At 37.1% G+C, this 23,216-nt stretch overlaps 1 protein-coding gene across 2 annotated transcripts in view; it reads left to right on the top strand.

The window, feature by feature from the left end:
- The first annotated feature begins 1,358 nt into the window (after positions 1 to 1,358).
- The window catches only part of TRPC4 (transient receptor potential cation channel subfamily C member 4), a 163,293-nt gene continuing 141,435 nt past the window's right edge, over positions 1,359 to 23,216 (top strand). Inside the window, exon 1 of one of the 2 annotated variants that reach the window (XM_073795065.1) lies at positions 1,359 to 2,740. The gene's annotated coding sequence lies outside the window, so the exon portion shown is untranslated. Of the gene's footprint in view, positions 2,741 to 3,063; positions 4,036 to 23,216 lie in introns of those variants that run through there. The other variant, XM_019936702.3, reaches the window with a different exon arrangement.

Here is a 23,216-nt window from a genome sequence, read left to right as displayed (position 1 = left end):
ATTTTGATACCGTGGCTCTATTTCTAAAAATCTACTCTGAGGACGTAAGCGGATGTGTAGAGAGAAGTATGTGTACAAAGGCTTTCATCAAAGTCTCAGAATAAGGAATAATACTATAAAAACAAACCATACTTTCCAGACTTGAGAACTACTTAAGTATTTCATGCAAATGTATAGTAATCCATTAAAATTAATGTTTTTGAAGGAAACATAGAAAATAACTTTTTTTAAAAGGCGGGTAAACAGTTATGATGATAGCATGGTCTATGCCGGTTGGATCAAAGCCTAGTTACAACTGGAGGATGCAAAAACCTGGAGCAGGGGTTACAGTCTACTAGGCAAACTGATCAGACCCTTCAGTGAAGGGCCTTGGGTGAGCCTAGTGCCAAATCATTGAGACTCCTGGTCACATGGGCAGAAAGGTCACTTGGGCTTCAAAGACAATGCTAACTTATTTCCCAGATTTGCCTAAGGTAAGCAAGTAAAGGCGATTATCATGTAATGATGATGATGATGGCATCATTATATAGAGAGTATTATATATATATAAAATCACATATATATGTATATCACATAAAATCCTGTTAGTGACACATGTAAAAAAATAAATTTTCCAAATACCTCTTCCAATAACCTCTCTTTGTGATTGCCTTTAAGTCCGAGATACAGCAGCTTTGGAAGAAAGTTCTTCGCATGTTACTAATCAACTCCAAAGTGGAAGAATAATTTTTAGAAAGAAGTTGAAAGTTCCTGAAACAATTGTAATTCCAGTTCCATGATACACTTTAGCTGTGAATAAATAGGCATTGTAGAGAATAGTTTCACTGCTATCATTTCTGAGGTCACCCACTTATCTCTTGCTAATTTCAAAATGAGCACGTTCTTGTTTTTCTGACTAAGGTACTCAAAAGAAATTTCAAGTAACCATATAACCTTTTATTGTAAATTTCTGTGAGTTCAGTGAATTGCATTTTAAGTGGAATGCCAGTTTGTGGAATGATGTCACCTTTGTATTTTAAAATTTAAACAAAAGCGAATTGTCCTTCTATTGTTAATGACTGTAATATACCAGTTTAGTGTTATTTAAATAGATTTCAAATAACTTTCTTGTAGTCGTTAATCATTTTAGTAGGTGGCATGAGGTCAGCCATCAATAAGCACATGAAAGTGTTGCAAATGAGGCTCAGGGATCAATAGAACATTCCTCTTCCCATGGAAACACAGCCTACTCAGATGGCTGCCCTCCCTGTTCCTTTCTGTTTTGTATTTATGGTACATTCACAGGCACACTTTTTATAGAAAAACTGCCAAATTAGGGAAGTTGACAAAATGCATCTCACCAACATCATGACAGAGATGGCATTTGTTATAAAGAACATATCCTGAGAGAGGCAGGAGCAGGCATTACAGAAGCTAAGGTTGCAAAGTAAAGTTCTCAGCCTTTAATGGGTATGTGTCGTCAGTGGTCCACTTTCTTTTGCATGTATTTTTAAATGTATTACAAAGGCATACACTCATCTTAGTATGTGGAATTCTGTTACGGGTTTATTTTAAAAGACACACACTTAAATATGTAGGCTTTTGTTTATCAGGCTGAGACAAAACATTACCTTAATAAACGTCAGCTTCACTTTAGTTTCTTAGGCATTAAAACATTTTAATTACTGATAATTAATGGGAATATAAGTTGTTTCATGAAAAAATACAAAAATATTTACTGCTCCATTGCATAAAATAGATTTTCATATATGCTGTCCTCCCCCTCCCTTGTTAGGCAGAAAGTAGATTTGTATTTATTATAAAGTTCATTACCATGTCTACAGATACATGTGTTCCTGCATATTTCATAATTGCCATTGTTTAACATAAAACATTTTACAAACTGTTTAAAAATGTTAAAGTACTTTTGTGGTAAAGAAGTGAAAAGAGAGATTTGAGGAAAGAAAGGAATCCCTTTGTTGTTTGTGCCTTTAATTATTTTCTGGAGAGATATTATAGGAACCACGTTTGCTTCTGTGTACCTCAGTATTTGTAGATGACCTAGAAATTTACAACAGGGGTCAAGCCTGGGCTTGAGAGAAACCCATGAGAAGAGCCGGAAGCTAGAGAGAAAGAAAAGTTTAGAAATAAGAAAAGTTATTTTTTATAAAAAGCAGCATGCACATCACCCCAGGGGGTGATCTCTAGCAATATCCTCTTTACTCATGTAAATACTCAAAAAGAAAAAGAAAACAAACAAGCAAAACCCCCCTCAACTCTTGTGAACTTAGAAGGAAAATATAAAAGACAGCCAAGAAGGAAATTCTCTAATGTTGCACTTTGGAGTCTGCGTAGGGGTCTTGCTTGCCGCCTATTCTTGACTCCCTTGGGGGAACATTTCTTGGGAAGAAACTGGTCCTCCCAGCAGTCGCCAGAGCACTGATTCCCAGAAGGTGTAACGACGTGTGTGGCTGGGACAGGGAGAAAGGGTTGCCACTCATCTGTTGCACAAGCGCGAAGCTGGAGCAGGCATCTGCTGGGACGCAACGGGCGACCAGCAGCTCACCCCAGGGCTTTTGGAAGATAAAACGAATCAAGTAGAACCCGAGGGTGTCAAGTCGGGTATTCGCTAATCGCTAGCTAAGATTCCGCGTGGACGCCACTCTCTATTTTACAAATGGACTCTCCAGTCCCTGGGTCGTGACCAACAAAGCCTCCGTGAGTGACAAGCTGGGAATCACCGCGTCGCAGTGGCAAGCAAGTAAGTTATTGCCAACTTTGCCGATATATATGTTTTTCCTCTAAACACTTGGATCTTATTCTCAGGTGTGACCATTAAAGTGGTTGCCAAAAGATAACTTTTATCCTGAAATCTCAGTACGCTGATGGGAGCATCCATCTCTCTCTCTCTCTCTCTCCCTCCCTCCCTCCCTCTCTCTCTCTCTCTCTGTCTCTCTCTCTCTCTCTGTCTCTCAATACATCCCACCTGAAGCCACCGAGCTTCGCGCTTCTAGGCTGGTGCGCGTTTGGGGTTTTAGTTGATATTTGGAAACTTACTGATTTCCTATGCCTGTTGCAAAGACAGAGCTGGATGAGGGTGGGTGGAACGCTGCCTCGTTATTTATTCATTGCGACTGTCTCCATTGTTGACACTAGTAGGAAGCCGCAGACGCCTGCTCTTGCAGGGGAAGTCTGACACCTTGAGGACGGGAGAGCGGGTGCCGGGACCCCAGAAGAGCCAGAGTGAGAGAAGCTTTGAGAGTTACGGGGTGAGGGTGGCGGTTACTTTTTCAAGTCAGGCGAGCTGCCGCCCGGGTGCTTGTTTACTAGGGTGGGAGCAGGGTGCTCAGAAGCCGGGTCCTGACGCGAACTGGAGTCGGGCAGCCTGCAGAGCTCGCCCGGAGCCTGGAGGTGTGTCTGGCTCGCCTCCAGGATCACTGGGTGGGTTCTGGCCACCGACAGGGCTGGATGACCGCTGGTTTGTGGTGAGCTCGCCTGCCCCCAAACACTTGGTTCACCCCAAACATTTGGCCCCAGGAGGCGGAGGGTATTCCTGGACAGCCGAGCCGGGGTCCTGCCCTCGCGCGGGTCCCATCCACCGCCAGGCAGAGCGGTGCGTGGGACGCGCATCTTCACGAGTGGTCCCCTCCGAGCCCGGTCTGTGCGGACCCCGAGTCAGGCAGCCGCCGGAGATGGAGGGAGGGGTGCCTTCCTCTGGGTTCATCGGCTGACAGCCGTGGGAACGCTAACTTTATCCGGAGGGGTCCGTAAGGGCGAGGGTGGGCGAGGTTCTCCTCCCCCGGAGCTCACCTCCCCCTCCAGGGCCTCCCCTCCCCCGCCTCCCATGGCATCACTCTCAGAGCATCCTCACTCCGCCCAGTTCGGTGCCAGCTGCGTGGGCTCCAGCTTCGTGCGTTTTCCTTGGAATGCTCCAAAACTCGGCGGAGACTAAGGAAATCCCGTTGGAATTTGCCGGGCGTGCTCTCACCCGGCAAAGCACCCGCGCCGCCGACCTTGACTCGATCCCTCTTCAGCCAGAAGATTACAACTTTGCAGGTAAAGAGGGTGTCGCCTCAGAGCTCCATTTGACCCGAGCTATACCTCGCCTGCTTTCTGGGATCTCGGTTAAGTTTCTCAAGCTGCCTGGGAAGCCGGCTGTCTCTTGGGAGGCGGACATCCCTGGGGGGTTACGAGTTCAAGAGGCTCCGGCTGCACGGTTTCTCTTTAAGGCTTGGGACTGGGTCCGTGAAGCTTTCTGTGATGGACCCAGGCTGAGCTGGAGTTCTCAGCCTTTCACCGCAGCCGGCTTTAAAGCAGGGGAGAGGGCAAAGAGTGAACCCCCAGTGTGACTTATATGGTACTCAAAGCAGCAGCAGCCACGATATGGAGCTGGGAAAGAAGGCTGTTTTTAGCCTTTTATGCATTTAGGGAAAATGGAGATCTTGGTGGCCCCTGGGCGTATATAAGTGAGCCCTTATATTCTGGTACCTAAACTGGGGTAATGAAGAAAGGATAGTGATCAATATCCTGTCGATCAATTATACTCTGCGTCATTTTCATTCTCTATCAAAAAACAGAAACACTTATCCGTGTCGCTGGACCCAGGCTAGGGATTCATAGTTTGCTTGGCAACTGAAATTCCAACTAAGCCAATGACCCTGTTTGCTACTTGGCTGAATCACTGAGATTTGCTGCACAACTTGTTGTTCTAGCTGAGAACTCAGCTGCCTTTTGTGATGAGGTAACTAGAGACTACTGGAAGGGGATGGACGGTTGGGAGAGATTGAGACAAGGGAGCTCCGTGTCTTGTCTGTATTCACCATGCTGTATCCACTATGGTGTAATCCTGTTCACATGGTTTCTTAGGGTGGCCCTTCGTGGTTAATATCCACAGGGGACAAATGCAGCAGGTCGCTTACTCTGAGTAAGCACCAAGCCAAAGGAGCAGGGGGAGACAGAAGCAAGGTTTACTTGTTTTATTAAAAGGAAATTTAAAACATACTTGTAACACTGAAAAAAAAATTCCGTTCTCATATACTTTCTGGATTTCCTATTACAGTAATTGCTGCACAAAACATATTACAAATTCTTTAAGAGAAAAGGGTAGCTAGAGTTTGTTGTGTTTTTTTTTTTTTTAAATTCTGAATTAGGGAGAGTAAGAGTGGGTGGATATGTTAAAACATTGAAATCGTCATCACTGTGTTATGGTTGGCTATTTATACTTAGATTTGTAATACCTACTTCTGTTCACCCGGACAGTAGACCAAGAAACACGTCTCTTTTAAGTATGGAAGGCAAAGAATCAATAAGATAAAGGGATAACTGGCAGTTCGAATATTAGAATCAAAATTTAGTAAGATATTGCTAAAGAAGCACTTTAAAAACTATATTTATAAATTAATGCAGTTAATGCAAATCAGTATGTCAGTAGAAGTTAAATTGGCTTTACCAAAGTATTTTATGCAAATGTCTTGAATTAATGGACGGTTAGTACAGGTAGAAAGCAAGCAAGCACTTTCATTGTTCATGAATGAGACCACAGAGCTGGAGACCCTTTCAGTAGAGCTGATCAGAGCTCAGCTACCCTGCTAAGCTTGCCGTTGTGGAGTGAAGTGCCAAGAAGGTTACACACAAAGAGAAGTACTAACAGGTTAATTAAATTGATACATAAGATGTACTTAATATTCATTGAGTGAATGAATATATAGTTAGGTAGGCAGACAGTTTAAGGCATAGCAAGAAGATTTGTAATTGCAAATTTAGAAAAGTTCTTCCACTTAGTTAAGAGCTTAAAGGAACATGGGCATTCATCAAAGCATAATTTATCTCAGCTCAACAGGTAAAAGAAACATGTATCTTTAGTAAATCCTGTCAAATATTAACTCTGAAAATCTTGGTTTTTGAAAAGTAAGTTTCAATTTACTTGCTTAATGGTCATTCTCACAGATATAAGAGGTGGAATAAATTTTCCATTACTTATAAGCTTTAACATTTTGTAATTTTTACATTATTTGTTTTTCTGTGGCAGTTATTCCTATAAAGCCAAGTTCAAAATGCAAAGAGAAAACCTTGAGAAAATTAAAGTTCTATATGAATTTTATGGCCACTTTATTAAAATGGTAAGAGAGCAAATAACTTTCCACATAAGATAAACTTTATTAACGCATACTTTATATAAGTAGGAAATACCAGACATTGCTTTTATTCTTTCTGATTAGGGGAATTTGAATATCATGTTCAGTACATACATTTTAAACTTTTAAACTTAAACCCTATTATAAATGTGATAAATTTCTATTGAAGTATAATAATAACCTCTAGGGATGCACTGATTAACCCCACTGAATTGAAAATACTTTCACAAATATATTGTAGAAAATATTGTCATAGTTTTATGCCTGCGTGTTTAATTGTCAGGATAATTTATGGCAATTCAGATTATCAACATTATATTTAGCAACTGAAAACTGACAATCTGACTTTTCTGATTAATTCATATAGGAACAAAAATAAAGACATGCACACTTTTGTTCAGTAGTTAATATTGTGAATATCAGTGCTCCAAGAGATAAAGGATTTTGTAAATAAAGATATAGAAGAAATGCTAAACACTAGCTAGGAAAGTAAAACTGTGGACTGAATATTTTCTTATGAAAATGTGCTTGGTTTATTTTTAAAAACAAGCTAAATGAAGGGAAATATAATAAACTATTAACTTTTCTTTTTTTCAAAATCATAATTGCTGAACATTTTATGAGATCAGATTCTAATGTGCATCTTTTCCTCCCACGTTGTATTGTCTGGGCCAAACTGAAACTCGTGTTACTCACCTCTTTAATATCTATGGAAAACCTACCATAAGCATTTTGGTTCTTATTAAAAATGATGGGGCTTCCCTGGTGGCGCAGTGGTTGAGAGTCCGCCTGCCGATGCAGGGGACACGGGTTCGTGCCCCAGTCTGGGAAGATCCCACATGCTGCGGAGCGGCTGGGCCCCGTGAGCCATGGCCGCAGAGCCTGCGCATCCGGAGCCTGTGCTCCGCAACGGGAGAGGCCGCGACAGTGAGAAGCCCGCGTACCGCAAAAAAAAAACAAAAAAAAACAAAAAAAAAAGATGAAGAGACAGCTCAAAACAAAAACCTTATCTTTTCACCTCATTTATGCTTCATCATGCCGCACAACACATACTCATACCAAATAAACACTAAAACTTGTTAATTCAACCCAACTTAAATTGGACATTTGCTTCTGTCTAGTTGTGATGAAAAACTGCTTTAGAACTATCTTTCCTCCTCCTAGTTCTAATCCTCCAAGATGCTTTGAGACCTTAATATTTTAAGAGATTTGAGAATATTTTGATCAGGGATGTAATATCATAGCTGTATCTTTTTAATCAGTACAAATAAAGACCTGATCTCTGAAAACATTAGTACTACCAAAATACGGTACGATGAAAAAATACATTTAGGAGAAGAAGCTCTTCATCTGTGAAACTGAAAATTAAAGACACATGCATTGGAAATGTATCAATTTAAAACTACATTGTTCCATGAACTATTCAGTAAATGTAGATATACTTAAATTTTTTAAAAATCTCAGTCATCCCTCTGAAAGTTCAGTTTCACTTAAACAGGTTATAAAAGAGAGACAATAGTTTCAGTACTTGATATTTTCTTTTAACTGATATCCCATTAATATTAGTATACGTTTTGTCAATCCTTATAAAAATGTTTTGCAGTGTCACTGAGTAACGGCTTCTTGAGAAGCAACAGATGACACATGGGCACAGTTTTATTCATAAAATTAGAAAATGTTAAGTAAAATGTTAATTTAAAAACATGCTTTGATGGCTTTATCTAGCACACTGCATTCTTTTTGAGAAATGGCAAGTGAAATGTAATGAATCAGATATGCATTCGTTACACTCTGCCTGTAGTTTGCTATGTTTTTGAAATATGTTGAAAAAGTTACCATAAGTCATTCCTTGAACAAATATTATCAAGAGTAAATTTTACTTAAGACAGGAAAACAGGAACTATTATGAAAAAAGGAAAGGAGGAAAAAGAGAGGGGGCCATTATTTATGGGTACTTAAGGTATGCCAAGAGCTATGCTAGAAACTTAGAAAAAAATTTTTTTCTCACATTTATCTTCACATCTATCCTAACACTAAGGTATTATTACTACCTTTTAACAAATCTGAAAAGACTAAATTACTAAAAAAAAAAAAAATCACAAAGCTGCTTTATGGTAGAGTCAGGATTTGAACCCATGTCTACTTGATTCTAAAGCCAATACTCTTTTTCCTTGATTCTTATGGTCTCCAAAATAAAATTAGTAATCTTTTAACAAGATCCATACAGTCATTGTATTCTTGCAGCCATTTATTGCTTGAATTTTTCAAATGTTATAACACTGGGACATAATTATGAGGCTAGACCCCATTATGAGGCTAGAATTTGAAACAATACTCTTAACTAAAGCTCCATGGGTTTTGAAGCAGAGCAGGAGATGAGCTACTCAGCTCAAGCTAGTTTCTTAAAATTATTTCCTTTCTTACTCTCAAATCTAAATGTAACATATGTGGAAAGAAAAAAAGGCTTATTTTCATGGATAGCATTCAAGGTAATAAATTTTTAAATAGTCATGAGATTATAATTTCTAAATAAAAAATTGTCATTCAAAACTTTAGAACATCTGCAGGCTGTTGATAAAATGTCTTTGTACAAAATACAGTCATGTTAAGACAGGTTTATATTGCATCTTATTAGTGTTATATGAAATTTCTAGACAAGTGTTTGTTTTGTTATCATTTTAAGTTCCTAATTATTTTGCATGTCCCTTGGTATTTAATGAGGGGAGTGCTCTTTCATGCATCCCAGAAGATATCTGTCAGCTGGTGGCACATTTTAACAAACTTCCCATGGGTTTTTTTTTTTTTTCTTTAAACCTACACCTGAATTTAAAACCAATGTGCTTAAATCCAAAAATCTATTTATGTCAAAAATTGAGGAAATAACTTTTTTGAATATATGTCATACCATTACAAAAATTAGCACTGAAGTGGTATCCATTCAGTAGATATTGTTTGAATATTAGTAAATGAATAATTGAATAAATAGATGAGTGACACACAAATTAGATCTTCATCTTTGCATTTGCTGGCAAAGCTCCCTCTGTACAGAATAACTTTTCCCTTATTGCTTCCTGTCAAAATGTTCTCCGGGCACCAAAACCTAGCTCAATATCACTGTCTCCTTGAAAGTTCCCTTTATGTCTCCAGCTGTCGCACGTATAAACACAAGCAAAACCCTTGTTATATTCTGCCTTGCAGATGGGTAGAGGTATATCTCCTGAACTAGACAGTAAACTCCTTTAAGAAACCCAGAGAATGGTCAAAAAATGTGTGAGGTTTTTTTTTGCGCTACGCGGGCCTCTCACTGTTGTGGCCTCTCCCGTTGCGGAGCACAAGCTCCGGATGCGCAGGCTCGGCGGCCATGGCTCACGGGCCCAGCCGCTCCGCGGCATGTGGGATCTTCCCGGACCAGGGCACGAACCCGTGTCCCCTGCATCAGCAGGCGGACTCTCAACCACTGTGCCACCAGGGAAGCCCAATGTGTGAGTTTTTAAGTGACTTTGACTGTCAAAAATATTACGCTTTTGCAATTAAGCATACTTAATTTATTTCAGTTTTATAATTCCATTGCGAGCATATAATTGTGAGCATATTTATTTAACTAATGAAGCCATTAGAATGATAATTTTGCACTTATGTGATATAGTGAGTACTATATTACTTCCTATGTTATAAAACGTAACCCGCCATTATTCAATGGACATAAATTTCAGTCAACTTTTATGTCCATTATTCAATGGACATAACTTTCAGTAATAACTTTCAGTCAACTATAATGCTCATTTTCACAGGATTTATATAACCAATTATATTATTAATGTGCTTTAGTTTAAGTGGTGCTGTGCTGAAATTCTTAGGAGGGAGTTACTTCTATTACACCATGAGAAGTGTGATTAGAGTTGAAAGAGGACAAAACAAGTATTTCTCAGGAATACCTACTGAACTAAAAGTCAGAGACTTCTTTGGTGTGATTAGATTTGGTAAATTAAGCTAAAAATTCATGTCAAAACCTTGACAGTATATGATGTCCAACTGTGGGTGGCATGAGCTATTATTTTTTGGAGGGTGGTTGGTGTATTTTTAGTCTTTTTATTCTACTTAATTAAGAGTAAAATTCTTACAAATGAAAGTGTATGAACAGTGTTCAGGTACTCTGCTACACTTTTAATATATTTTACCTCTAAATGATAGTGGAGAAACAACACAATTGTGTAAGCTAGTACCCTGTGCATACCAGGATCATAGTTCATAGCTCATGGGATCGTAATTTTCATTTTCACAGAATTAAGATAATTAGTGTTCAACATATGCTTTTTGAATGGGTGAATGGAATCAATGAATGCATGGGTGATTGTTGTCAGCTGCTATGCTCAGCCTCTGTATTTTAATATGCTGTACCTTCAAGGAACTGGTCACGTACCAATATGAATCCCCCCAAATATGATAGAAGGATGAAAGGACAGGCGTGGTGCATAGTGTACACTGAGTGAAGGATGGAGAATCCATCATGCTTTCTATATAATCGTCCTTACTGTTTGTGAAGCATGGGTATCGTTTTATGTAAAGATCTCTTTACATCAAATCTTTAGGCTGTATGAGCTGAAGATCACATTGAAGGCTACACTTTAAATGAGTTCTCTTCTGTGATAGTTGTAGTTTGACAAGCAATGTTGGGATTCGTTTAACTGTAGAAATATATATATATATATATATATATATATATATATATTTGCATTTAAACATATACCAGCTCTTAAAACCTGCACTTAAATTCATTAATTAAGCATAAATTATATATATCTCCATCTGTATGGACTGTATATGTATATATATGTAAGCCTGTACATATAGCTATATATAATGCTATATAAGTAGTACAGAATGATACAGAGTGGGAGATTGGGGATGAGTTCTTAAGATGATGCTTACAGAGTAATTATCAGAGACAGGGAGATAAAAATTGTTAGCAAAGAGGGTAAAGTAGCCTATAAAAGACAAAAGAAGTTTTTTGCCAATGTATCAGTGTCCCTGTAGAAAGGTTAGATAAGTAATGAATGGCTTGGAAGTTCATCTAATTCAAAAGTCTTTTTTTAAGCAAATGCTCAAATCTTACCAAATGATTTTTTAAAATACTATATACATATATGATACATATACACACATATAGAATGCTTCATGAAGGACTTATTTAATGCATGGCAATCACTCTACTAGATGCTGAGCATACAGAGAGGCACATACTACCTTTTGGTTTAAGATTTCCAAAAAGGATTCTCATAAGCCTCTTAATATGTTCTAGTGTCCCCTGTTATCTTGTAGATGTTTTGCTGTTTTATTGTCACCTGATCTCTTCTCATGGAAATAGAAAACTTATTAGGAAAATAACAAGTCATGCTAAAATAAATATAGTCTATATTTAGAATTAAAAAAAAAATAACATCAGGTCATGTTGGAAGAAATCCAAATGCATCTTCCTTGCTTCCAATTGTTTTCTGTAAGGGTAGGGCTTAGAGTTTCCAACCAGAAATTTATGTTAAATTTAAATAGTATTATTGACACTGTTAAAGATGGTGCTTTCCTTTTATATATAGATATTACTGAATTACCATTCAAAGGTGATGTATTTTAGCAGATAAAGTGTTTTCCAAAGTCTTGATGGATTTATGGTGATACAGCCACATGTTGCCCAATGGCCCTTTGAACCAATGAAGCAAACCTAAGAGAAGAAGCCAGTTTTAGAGCTAGGGATATCTTGACTTGGATCCTCACCCCCCTATCCCTTTGCCTTGGTACATGAAAAACTTTGGCTCAAGATATTCTTAGATGGATGAAACTATCCTAGAATCATCTAAGAGTTCTCAGTATCCACTGTTAGTGTTTCTAGGAAGCTCTTCTGTCTACAGCTGAGCATGTATTGAAGGCCTCGAAATAGGCCAGCTACCTCATGGTCTTAAATATTGGGAACAAAAAGGGAGCTACACTGAGCTACATTCATGTTTCTAGAATCATGTTTGGGGGAGTACATCCCTAGGACTATCCACTCTACCAGAAATTTTTTGTGTCTGAGAGTTATCATATGAAATAATCAGAGTGCCTGTCTCGAAGCCTCTAATGGCCTCTGCAATTAAAGAGAAAAAAATATTTTTAAAGAACACTCAAATATTCGGGTTATTATTGCTCTGTAGGATATTAAATAGCTTTGTATCTAAAAAAAAAGATATGTCTCTCTGTATGTGCTGTATAAAAAGAAAATGTTGGCAGAAGGAAAAGACTTCTTTGCTTATCTGGTTCATTTTAACCTCACAGCTTAACATTCTGATTTGTAACGTGCAAACTACTTAGAGAACTGAACCATATATTTTCATTTAGCACTCCAGCACATTCGTGGAACAGAGTGAACCAGCAAGTAATTTTGCCCTTTCATGAATAAAAGAAGCCTTAATGAAAAAACATTTCATTATAATAGTGCTTATGATAAAGAATTTTTCCCAACATATAAGATATCAAAAAATCTAACCTGAAGAACAAAAACTGCTTTTGTCAGTTGTACTTAACAGTGAATCACTAGAACCAGAATTTAAAACCTAACTTTCTAATCTTCTTAAATATTTTCTTACTGGTTATTACATTGATATAATTGAAATATTGGGAACAATTAAATATTAAAATTACCACTTTTTTTTCAACAAATTGAGTATTTGAAATGATCCACTGTTGAATAACTTAGGTATATTTGAACCATATAACCTTGATTCGTTTCAGTTTATTTAAAGAGTTATTTGAAAACTGAACTACTATCTTATGAGTCAAGATCTTCTCATCTATAAAAATATATAATGTGTCAATTATTTAATGTGATTAAAGATAACCTCTGCTCATAGAATGCATCGGTATTCAATAGCTTTTAGGAGTGTTTCAGAGTCTGCCAGAATTTGTTTTGATTTGAATCATAATAAAATGGATGTACAGGTATAACAAAGACAGTGACTGCTCAAAGGGTTTCATACACCCTTTGGTTCACTTCCAGTGCAGCATTCAATAATATCTACTGCTTGCACTCCGTCCTCATATCTACAGATGGGCATCTTCAATTGTCTAATTGGTCCTGTGTTTAAGGCTGCTCCCTCATAGACTGGAGGCTGATGACAGAGAAGTGGCCATATAGGAACCAACATTCTCTGCTGCCTCTACCAGATCAGGGTACTCCCGTATGCAGATGGCAAGTATGATGAACATTTATTTCTCTGAAGATTTATAAAATTGTGGTAAGGTTCTGTGTTCATGGTGAAATTTCATTGCAACCTCTAATGAATCATGACTTCTGATAAAATACTCTTGTTAGTTTCTTTTCTTCAGGTTAGAGATAAAAGTTTCTTTCTAATATATTTAAGAAAATTTCATATCAAGAAGGGCTTAAGCAAAGGATTTTAAGAAAGGAAATTTCACATTGTTACATTCTTTCTTGGTATACAAGGGGCACGATTAAACTATTGTGTTTAAGAAAAATGGTCAGTTGTATGCTCTGCTCCATTATGAGGGGAAAGTCATTACATGATGGTGCTGGGATTTCTGACCATTTTTGTGTTTTACACTAAAATAAATGCTGACCATAATCATAAGGATAAATATTATATGAATTCACTATAAAGATCTATATGAATATTTTAAATATCTTGTCTGAAATAAAATACGATATACTACTGATTTATTAATCATAACTACTCATTCATTTTAAAAAGAGTTTAACCCTTTAATTTTAATTCATGCAGCAAATACTTTCAGTTTATTTTCTTAAAATTCACAGCAGTACTTTGAAAGTGTTTGCCAATTATTTGACATATATGTGTAAGACCAACCAATGCAAAACGTTTACCTGACTATTGATGAGCTATAGTCGTCTTTCTTTCTTATCACAGAAGAAAGTGGAAATAAACTTGAGGGACAGTATATTGATCTTTTAAAAAATAAAATTTTATACACGCTGACATACATGCATTTGGTGGAGGGGTGGGCTGAGCTGGATAGACTTAATTTTTTTCAAGAACAATTATAAACCTGTTTCATTTTTTAATTTTGGTTTTCTTTTTTATTTTTATAATTGCAGATGCTACACCTGCTGTCTTTATATGCCCTCTGTTCCTTGTAGCACCGCCATGCCTCTGTGGGCAACCAAGCGTCCTCTTCAGCATGTTTAGTGTCAGTATGTTGGCAAAAATTTTTCTCAGTTTTTGTTTGATTGAAAATGTTTTTATTTGATCTCCCTTTTAAAGCTATTTCCATTGGTTATAGTATTCTAGAGTAAAAATTATTTTCTTCCAGTACCTTATGCCACTCAATTGACTTTTGACTTCTGTCATTTCTGCTGAAACGTCAGCCATCAGTTTGATTGTGGCTCCTTTGAAGGCAACGCGTTCTTCGTTTTTGGTTGCCTTTATGTTTTCTTTTAGTCTTTCGTTTTCAGTAGTTTTACAATCATGTACCGAAGTGATCTCTTTGGATTTCTGCTGCTTGGCGTTTGGAACATTTCTTAAGTATGGCTTGCTATCAGTTTTGGAAAATTCTTGGTCATTATCTCTTCAGAGGTAGTTTTGCACCTACCTTTCTTCCCCCTTAACACCCCCAGTTACACATTTTTTTTTCCTTTTTAGTCTGTGTCATATATCTAGTATTCTTTTAATTCTTCTTTTAATGTATTTCCACACATTTTTGCTCTCTGTGCTGTAATCTGGATATTTTTAATAGCTTTATCTATCCTCTGCAAGGCAGATAAAATGGGAGTAAACATCTTAATCCAACCAGAACCTAAGCTGATGAGAGGCTAATTTCAGACTTTGCAAGCCCATAAACCCCTGGTTGACCCCGTTGATATGTTATAAGACCCCAGGGTCTGAGAACCTTGGCTATTTAATAGATCGCTTCTCCTTGAAGGTTCCTGAATATGAATTTTTCCTCTGCATTTTTGCGAGATTGATGAACACTCTAAATTTCAGCAGCTTTCTGATAAGTGTCTTACTTATTTTCCTGCAAAGCTTAAGATTTTAACAAATGCTTTGAGAAAATTGCTGCTGAGTGTGAGACTCACTTCCATCTGTCTCTCTTCTTACCAGGACATGAGAAACTTGTATTTGCCTTGGCAGAAGCATTGAGGGGAAATGTGGTTTGTAGAAGGTCAGGTCATCTCTCTGTGGTTTCTCCCTAACTGAGATATTGGCTTCTGAAGTCCTAGTCAGCTCTGTGACTCTTTTTTTTTTTTAAGTTGATTTTTTAAAAAAAAATTATTTTATATTGGAGTACAGTTGATTTACAATGCTGTGTTAGTTTCAGGTAAACAGCAAAGTGATTCAGTTATACATATACATATATCCATTCTTTTTTAGATTCTTTTCCAATATAGGTTATTACAAAGTACTGAGTAGAGTTCCTTGTGCTATTCACTAGGTCCTTATTGATTCTCTATCTTATATGTAGCAGTGTGTATATGTTAATCCCAACCTCCTAATTTGTCCCTCCCTGCCCAACTTTCCCCTTTGGTAACCATAAGTTTGTTTTCTAAGTCTGTGAGTCTGTTTCTGTTTTGTAAATAAGTTCATTTGTATCCTTTTTTTAGAGTCCACATATAAGTGATATCATATGATATTTGTCTTTCTCTGACTTGCTTTACTTAGTATGATAATTGGAACTTTTCTTTAGACAGAGATTTGTTTATTTGCTTGTTTGTTCATATTTACCCAGCTTTTCTAAATGTTATCAGAAGGAATGTTAGTCCACTACATGCCATTCTATCATAGTCAGAAACACAAGTACTTCTTTTATATTTTGAATTTAATGCCGAAAAATTGAGTCAAAATGTTTAAAAGAAAGAAATTATACTTATATGGTATAGTATAGATACATATTTATACCCACAGAGAGATGAATATAGCAACTGCAAAGGAGTTTTGGAACGTTTAACCTGCTTTTTTTTATTAGCTCAGGAGTAACATTAGTCTTGCAAAATGACCAAGTCTATGACATTAGAACAACCATTTTAAACCATCATTTTAAAGTTATTTTGTATAAAATAATAAATTCTAAATAAAACCGTATTTATGTGGCTCAAATCAATTGTAATTAAGTTCCAACCAGTAGCTCTTTCTTATTGAATAACAGAGACACTATTAACTGAACAAAAAGTAGAGGCAATATAATGCAGTAGCAATATGACCTCTGTCACTGAGGTGAGATTTTTTTTCAGGCTTGTGGTTTTCTGAGTAATCTTCATTTCTCCATTCGAAATCCATTATACAAGGTTGGGAAAGTGTCATCGCTCACTGCTGTTTGTGTTAGTTATAACTGTTATTGCTAAAATTGCCTAAGGCCTGAAATGTTTCCTTAATGGTGTTCTGCAGATGTGCCCAACATTATAGTAACCAGTTCATGTAACTTAAGACGTCACCCGAACCTACCTATGAGATATTATCTCTGAATTTTTCATCAGTATCATTCAGCATTTGATTAATATATCTGCTAGTTGTGTTCATATGATCCAAATCAGACCTTGTTTACCCTGAGACGTGCACTATTGTCTTTTTTGAAAAAATATACATTGTAGTTTTATTCTGTGCAAAAGGGATTCAGAAGTGGATGAGGAAGATGCCATCTTCCCAATATAGACTGTACAGATCCATCATTAAGTCCAAACACAGCGTGGTCTCAGCTCCAGACTGACAAGTGACTGTTAGGTTGTCAGTATGAACCTTCCAGGAATGGAGAACCTTAAGTTCTCTCCACAGCCCCTTCCAGGTTAATAAATGGCTTTAAGTATGATGAGGCCTTAGAGGAGGGTCTGGCTAAAGGACCATTATGTTTGCTCAGAAGAGAGTGAGGGGTTAGATTAAATTCTATTTAACCTGGTTGGTCCTGTCCCAGAAGTGAGATGCATATTTGTTTTTTGATCTGACATTCCTAACCTGTCCCTCAGCCCACAGTCTGATGCCATGGTTGTGACCATGGTCCTGAACACCACATCTACCACCATGGAAAGGAGTTCATCTCATGGTCAACAACAAGTAGACCATCTCTGAGCTTCAGGAGAACCCACCCTAAAGCTGGACTTTCCTTCCAGTGGAACCTCTTGGCCACCAACCCTAGATTCATCCAAGTAGTTGTGTTTATCAATAGCTTGTTCCTTTTCATTCCTTAGTAGTATTTCATGGTATGGATGAAACACAGTTTTCATATTGGCTGGGACAACAAATGCACAAGCTGGAGGACTGCTGAGCTCGCTTGCCCACTGGGCTACCTTCCTATCCAGTACCTGAGCCTCCGTAGCTGCACACCCAACCCTCTGCCCAGGAAGCCCATAGATTTCATCTAACTGTGGGAATCCAGGCCCATGCAGTGGGCGGTGATGGGACTTCAGTCAGTCTCTTGATATATCTGGAGGAAGGTAATCAGCCTTCCCCCAAAGTTCTGGGGTGTCATCTGGAGAACTTTGGGGTTATAACCTTTATCTAAGACAGTCCTTGAGGAAAGAGAAGATGTTTGGGATCTCTCAAACCCAACCAAGAGGACCACTTTATTTCTACTCCACAGACCTGTAAAAAAGCAGATACTTTAGACCTTAATTCTTTGTGACCTGAGTACCACTTTCTTTTTCTCTACATACCATGTAGATTTGCCAGAAAGCCATCATGCCGCTTTTCTCTTATTAGTACTAATGACCAAGAGCACCTGCTCACAGACCTGAAGGCTTTCTTGAATAAGGACTTCAAGGTCAGTTGTCTCCTAACTGGATCTGCATTTACATAGATTATGGAATGGGAGGTGGGGTGTAAAATTGGAGGGGTCTACTTCTGGTCTTCTTGGTGAAGACCTCAAGTGCCATCCATCTCTGTATGATTTGACATGCCCTGTAGTAAGACCAAGTGCTCTTACAAACAAGAATGGTGTGGACAAAGGTAGGATTCAGGAACCTGAATACCTCTCCCTTTCCTGTATTCCTGTCTCCCCCAGCCTCCTTTTCTGCTATCTCTGTCTGCCATTACGCTCCATGGATGCTGCCATGATTGCAGTTTGTGTATTAAAGATTTTTCTATTGAAGTTTTTTGATGGCCAAAAAAATGTATTCTGTAAATATATATATTTTTAATAAATATCAATTTTGAGACACAATTCTGTAACTGCATAATTACAAACCCTCAGGACTGAAATCCTCTTTGAGCCATGAAGTTGCTCAGACTTCAACCATACGGGTTCAATTTTCTGAAGTGTTCTGTGAAGAGCGACATGCCTAATACAATTTTTCTTGAAATCTTCTAGTCTCTTGCTTTGTGGTATCGCATTGGAGCTTAAAGTCACACGGCAGTTCCCCCAATACACAATTATCATGCTAAATAACTAGATGGCTTTTAATGATTCTGGGAGTACAGGAAGTTTAAGGAGCTCTGATAGTGGCTAGAATGAAGTTTTCCAACTTTTTTTTCTGAAAATAATAGCAAAGTAACATGAGTTCACATTTAGTGAGTGAGTAGGCTATGGCAGGCCCTAGGCTGATTGGTTTGCCTGCCTTATATTATTAGCCTCAGGACAACTATCATCATCCCCATTTTACAGATGAGGAAAATAAAGGCTTAGGTGGATTAAACAGCTTTCCCAGGTCACACAATTATTATGTAGTATGGCCCTGAATTAAACCCAAACCCGACAAATTCCACAACATACTTTCTTAGCAATTATGCTATAATATAATAAAAGTTTGAAATCTGAAGCATTTTCTCAGTGTACCCACATGAATTACTGAACAGTCTCTAGTTTTCTGTTTATCAGTCTTAGCATGTATGACATCACGTTTCCAAGCCTTTTCAGGTTTTATAACACTTGCTAAACTATTAATTTTTTAGGGACTGGATTTAAATCCAATTGTACAATGTCTGGGGAAACAGTGTCCTTATTCCTTCCTTTTTAGTTCTAGTCCATCTTTATCAATCTCAATTTTAATAAGACTCACCGAATCTTTATCTGTTTTTCCTTTTCAAGTCTATTTTAAACAGGACTGTTCCAAGGTCTGCCTCTTGATTTCTATTTTAACTTGTGTGTGTCTGTGTGTTTTTTTGATAGACACCATCTCTAACCACTAGAAACCATTCATTTGTTTTGCATCACTGTATTTTTGTCATTTTGAGAATGTAAGATAACTGAAATCGTACACCTTTGTATGACCTTTGGAGATCGGCTTCTTTCACTCAGTATTAATGCTCTTGAGATGCATTGTATTGTGTGTATCAATAGTTTTTTTCCTTTTTATTGATGAGTAGTAGCCCATAGTGTGGATAAACCACACTCCACTTAACATCTGGATTATTTTCAGATTGTTACCATAACCAACAACACTGCTGTAAACATTTGTGTACAGTTTTTTGTGTGAACATAAGTCTTCATTTATCTGGGATACATGCCCAGAGTGTAATTATTGAGTCATATGCTAGTTGAATGTTTATTTTTTTAAGAAACTGCTAAACTATCTTTCTGAGTGACTGTACCATTGTGCACGCTTAGCAGCAATGTATGAATGATCCAGTTTCTCCACATCCTTAACTGCAAAAGGATGTGGGAACGTAGGATAAGGTGACATCTGTACTTCAGTGCCATTACTATTTTTTTATCCTAAAATTCAGCCATTCTTCTAGTAGTGATAACTCATTGTGGCATTAATTTGCATTTCTCCACTGGCTAATATCAGACATAATTATATGTGCTTATTTGCATCTGTATATAATCTTCCATGGAATGTCTCTCTATGTCTTTTGTGCATTATCTAATGTGTTTTTGTTCTTGTTTTGTTTTTCAAGGTTGAGATTTGAGAGTACTTTAAATATCTATGTTCCAGTCATTTAGCTGATGTGGTTTGCAAGTATTTTCTTCACGTCTGTGGCTTGTCATTTCATCTCTTAAACGAATCATTTGCAGAGTGAAAGTTTGAAGTTTGATGAAATCCAGTGTATCATTTTTTTCCTTTTATAGCACATTTCTTTTTAAAAAGGAAAAAAATAAAGCATAGAGAAAACAAGTGATTTACTCAAATCCTCACAGCAAAGAAAACCAGCTTATTGCCTTCTTTTCTTGCTTCTAGTTATAGTGTCGTGTAAATGGGTGTCTCAGTTATACTGTCCCCATCTGTCTGCTCACTCCTAGGCCATTCTTATTCTGTTGACATACAGGTGTAGCATAATACAAAATTTTTCTTGTATATTTTTGATTAAATGCACATGTGCTTATTATGATCATCTGTAAATCACCTGTCCTTATATACAATTAAGCTCAGTTTGAACTATTTTTCATTTTATTTTGCATCATTCCAAAAGTATTTACAATACATCATCTCGAGCCACTGATATAAAATTTTTGCTTTTATGGTGATTAGAATTAGGTGAGTCTGTCTTGAATTCCAGATTCAAGATGAATTAATTACTTGAGTAGCAAAAAACAAACAAACAAAAAAAAATAGATTCCCAGGCCAATACTCAACTCTGTAATGAATGATATTCATATAGTTACTATAATGCAAATGAATCTTAATGGTTTTCAACCATAGAATCAAACTTTGACAAAAGATGGAGGGCCAACTTTGGTGACAGAACCTACCGGAAATGTTACAAAGTTGAAAATGTATAATTAAATTTATAGCTCCCTGAAGTCAGGAGGTAAAAGTTAAAATGAAAACAGAACATTAAATGTAAATTTATGAATATTATTATTTACGAACAGTACTTAAATGTATGAATATTATTTATGAAATATAGATTTATAAATATTATTTCTAAAATATAAAATAGTTTGAATCATATGAAACTGCCTATATGTGATGACTTTTTTATACAAAATGACTACTTCATATGATTCAACCTAATACTAAAATGATTACCAACATTGGGGGAAGATATGGAAGGATGGGAAGGGATGGTGTATGTGAAGGAGGTCCTTATCATTCTTAGCAGGACACCAATAGAAAAGTGTCTGAAGAATCACATTAAAATATTTTTCTTACGAAGTTAATCCTTGCAATGATTAACTTTCAGATAGCAATCAGATTCATACTTGCAACTGTCTAAATATGTTTTCAACTTTGTTGAGGTATAACTGACAAATAAAACTGTAAGATATTTAAAATATACGTTGTGGTGATTTGATACATGTATACGTTGTGGAAGGATTCCCGCATCTAGTTAACAATCCACCACCTCACATATTTATCTTCTTTTTTTCTTTTTAGTGAGAACACTTAAGTTCTACTCTCTTAGCAGATTTCATCTATACAATACAGTTTTATCAACTATCGCCACCATGTTATACCTTAGATCTTCAGATCTTATTCATCTCATAGCTGAAAGTTTGTACCCTTTAAGCAACCTCTCACTAGTTTCCCTACCCACACATCCCAGCCCTTATCAACCACTTTTCTTCTTTCTATTTCTATGACTTTGACTTTTTTTTAAGATTCCACAGATAAGTGAGACCATACAGTATTTGTCTTTTTCTGTCTGGCTTATTTCACTTAGCCTAATCCCCTCAAGGCACATCCATATTGTCACAGATGGCAGGATTTCCTTCTTTCTCATGGCTGAATAGTATTCTAGTGTGTGTGTGTGTGTGTGTGTGTGTGTGTGTGTGTGTGTGTGTGTGTGTATCTTCTTTATCCATTCATGCATTGATGGATACTTGGGTTGTTTCCATATCTTTGCTATTGTGAATAATGCTGCAATGAACATGGGCATGTGGACATCTCTCTGATACCCTTTTTTCATTTCCTTGGAATACATACCCACAAGGGGGAATGCTGGATCATATGGTAGTTCCATTTTTTTGAGGAAACACACAAATATTTTAAAATAAACATTTGTCTTCTTTGAATAATGTTTGCATTAGAGATTTCTCATGTTTAATAATCCTCTTCGTTTGCAGCATTGCCTCTTTCTAAGGCCCATTGTCTGAAATGGCTGGAAATATTTTTTCCTGTAGTGCCAGATACCTGACAACAGTAACAATGAAAAGGCAGAATTAAATAATTGATGTGGCTCCTTCTGGAATCAACCTCTGTTTGATTTGATTTATCTTCCTGGTACTTTCACTGACATAGCCTGTCAACAAAGTTGTAGAGTAAAACAAAAACATCGAAACACAAGGAAATGCATATTACTTTCTGTTTGCAAAACTTCTGCTTTAGGTAAAATTTGTGTCTGAAAATTGATTGTTGATGAGCTGACTAACAAAAAGATCATATTTCAGGCTCAAATCTGATTGTTTTTACAGTAAATTGCCCAAGGCAGATGGAATCTTCTAGTTGATGGAACGTTACGGTTAAAAGCATTTGAGAAAAATATTAGAGTGACGACACTCTTTCACAGGGTGTGCCGTTTGAATTTTGCTAAACCACCCCAGTTGCTTGGGAGGAAGTGATTAAAAGCCTCAGATTTGATGTTATATAGACCCCAGTTTAAGTCCTGACCCTCACATTCACTAGCTGGATAACCTTGTAGAAATTACTTAATATTTTTAATCCTCAGGCTTCTCATCTACAAACTGAGGATAAAAATACCTAGCTAACAGTGCAGTTGGTAAGATATATAAAATGAATATATCACAGTGCCAGGAGCATAATAATCTTTCATTAAGTGGCAGGATCACAGCTGGTAATTTATTACTGAAAGTTAATTATGAAAATTGCATTGAAGCTCACAGGTTGTTTCTAAGTCGAGTGATAGTAACTTTTCCATTGAAATTGTGCTCTAATAGTTAGAGATGCCCTGATATGCCTGCATTATAAAACAAACAATGCCATTGACCCTAATGATATTATCTAAGTTTAAAAGAGAGAGATGGAGAGAGATGTGATTATAGTTTTAGAGGCCAGGAAATAATGTCTTCTGCTATATTCCTTTCCATCGTTTTGTAGCGGGGCAAGGACTTCTCTGAATGGGGAAAGCAGAGGAAAAGAAAGTATGTAATAGCTCCAGGAGGGGGTATGCAGAGCTATAGTGTATCAAGGCAACCAGTTAGTGGAAATCCTTGGGACTTCTTCATGTGGGCCTAGGAGTAATACCAATGATACTAATACTACTAGTAGTT

This window comes from Tursiops truncatus, chromosome 18, assembly GCF_011762595.2.
Source record: "Tursiops truncatus isolate mTurTru1 chromosome 18, mTurTru1.mat.Y, whole genome shotgun sequence".
NCBI classification, from domain to species: domain Eukaryota; kingdom Metazoa; phylum Chordata; class Mammalia; order Artiodactyla; family Delphinidae; genus Tursiops; species Tursiops truncatus.
This window is presented reverse-complemented; position numbering and strand designations above follow the sequence as displayed.